Genomic DNA, 2,542 nt, shown 5'->3' on the forward strand with positions numbered 1-2,542 from the left:
ATACTTTACATTTAATTTAAATATAATAAAAACTATATTTCATACTGGGGCGGCTGTGGCAGAGTTGTTAGGGAAGTCGTCCTGGAACGGGAAGGTCGCCGATTCGATCCCCCGTCCAGCTGTCTCAGTTGTTGTGTCCTTGGGCAAGACACTTCACCACTAATGCCTCTGATGTGTGTCCCATCAGTGTATGAATGTGATTGGCACTGATTAGTCTCAATAGATGATTGTTCATGTTAGCTTTGTAAAGACATAACAGAGTGCTGTGTGAATGGGTAAATGAGGACACAGATTGTAGTGTAAAGCGCTTTGAGTGTCCTGGATGGATAGAAAAGTGCTATATAAGTACAGTCCATTTACCATATAATTTTTAAATACATTTTGTATGTATTTGTAAAAGTGTATTTTTTTAATGCACATTTTAAAGACATGTAACAAATATATCCTTTTCTGAAGTTGTAGGGTAGTACTTTCAAATAGATTTTATGTATATTTTTGAACCATGTTTTTTAAATTATTTTCAAAATAATGCTTTAAATTAAGTGTAAGTACTTTGTGTAAAAGTGAGTAATTATATTTGAATGAAACCCTTTTAGTGGCTTACACGATATTTCATGTTAACAAAGTACGCCTAAAATAGGTTACTATTCTGAAGGACTTCATATGAGTTAATATTAACAGAGTTGCACATAAGTGGTGCGCATGCACGGTCAAAAAAGGAAAAAGCGCACCAGATGGAATGTCATGAAGCTCATTTGCGTACCTGAGATTGTCTGTCAAAACAACATTTAGCAGGGCTCTAGAGTGCGACTAGTTTGGTCGCAAATGTGACCTGATTTCTTTAAAAAAAAATCCAGCCGTACTGGTGTGACTGGATCATGCTCGGTGACCAAGCCTCTCAGGACAGCGGGACCCTGATATAAAGATTAAACTGAGACACTGCCTTCAACAAATCAGACGAAGTCCAGAGCCGTTTTATCCACTCACAGCAGAGCAGGGCGGGACTTTCAGTGAGAGCAGGATTGGTTGAAGCAGCGGCTCGACTCGAGCAGATAGGCGCCAATTCTGTGGGTGCTCCTGGGCACCCACGGAGATTTCCGAGGCTGCAGCCGGCTGCAGCAGTCAGTCCTGACATCTCTTCCTGCAATTTGCTCCTGAACTACCAGAGACTTTGGTCTGTAAAACATAACTTTATATTAAATATAAGTTCAGATTGTTGTTATCAAACAGATCTGTCCAACTTTGTGTGAGTGACAAACTCTCCTCCTGGTGAGAGACTGCTGTGATGGGAGYGCAYCGCTGCGTGCACAGGCTGAGTCTTTCTGTGAGATTCACTGTTTACAGAACATTTGTTTGCCCCATATTAAAGCAAAGATGATTCTCTGTTTAACACCCCCGTCAAAAAGAAAAAAAAAACAGTATACAGTATATTAAAAAATATAATAACAACTTGCCATGTTCTCTAGATGAATGATTTTAAATGTTATTTTAATTTATCGTAAAGATCCACAAATTTCATTCACAATTGTATCAAAAAACGAGGTTCTTGATGTGCTAAACTTGTTTATATTTAGGACCATACTGTGACACAGCTGCTCTGGGATAAACGTAATTTATTAAATGATCAAATACGAAGAATAAATGATTACATGAGCTGAAACCATCTAAATAATATAATATTTTTGAATAAAATAGTCTTTTAAAAAAGAAATCAGTCTAACAAATAAAACATTTGTATGTTTTATGTTATTTTGCTCCGTGCAAAGGACAGATATTTGCTGCTTGGACTGGAGAGTGTGGAAAGCTGGTTTAACCAAGGCCAAAGTGAAGACCAAACAGGAGCTGTCCATCTGAGGAACATGTTGGTCTAAAAGATATTTAACCATGAAATGTTCAGTTTGTGATGTTTATATGACATACACCCAGACCCTCGGCCACTTAGATAGTTTACAAAATTTATGCAGAGTAAAAGAATAAATTAAAAAAACTTGTTGGACTGATTTGACATGATGTCTTGAAATGTTGCAGCTGATAGGAGTCAAAAAACAGAACAGGGGTTAGATGACCTGACGCCCCTCTAGATACATGTGTTAAATGAGTGAAGGAAAATATGAGTACCAAGCAACAACTCTAGGTTCTCCCCTGAGAACTAGACCAAAAAATTTATGTGCAACCCTGAATATTAAGAATTTTTGTAACTGTGTAGTTTATTTTTATGTTGTAAATGATTGAGAAAATGTTATTCCTGCACAAGTGTTCTGAAAAGATTAGCATTTTGCTAGCGGTTTTGTATTGTGTTTAGATGGCATATTAACAGCTAATTAGCATGATGCTAATGCTTGTTTTTTGCACAGTTTAGATTAATATTGATATGTTATCAATTCTAGAGTTTTAGGTCGTATTCAGACCTGATCATTTGCTCCGTTTTAAACGAACCAGAGTTCGCTTCCAGCGTTGGTCCGGACCTTTTGTGCAGGTGTGAATACACTCATGCAAACTCTGGTGCGGATCAAACAACCGGACCGAGACCTGCTTTTTGAGG

This window comes from Austrofundulus limnaeus, unplaced genomic scaffold, assembly GCF_001266775.1.
Source record: "Austrofundulus limnaeus strain Quisiro unplaced genomic scaffold, Austrofundulus_limnaeus-1.0 Scaffold387, whole genome shotgun sequence".
NCBI classification, from domain to species: Eukaryota; Metazoa; Chordata; class Actinopteri; order Cyprinodontiformes; family Rivulidae; genus Austrofundulus; species Austrofundulus limnaeus.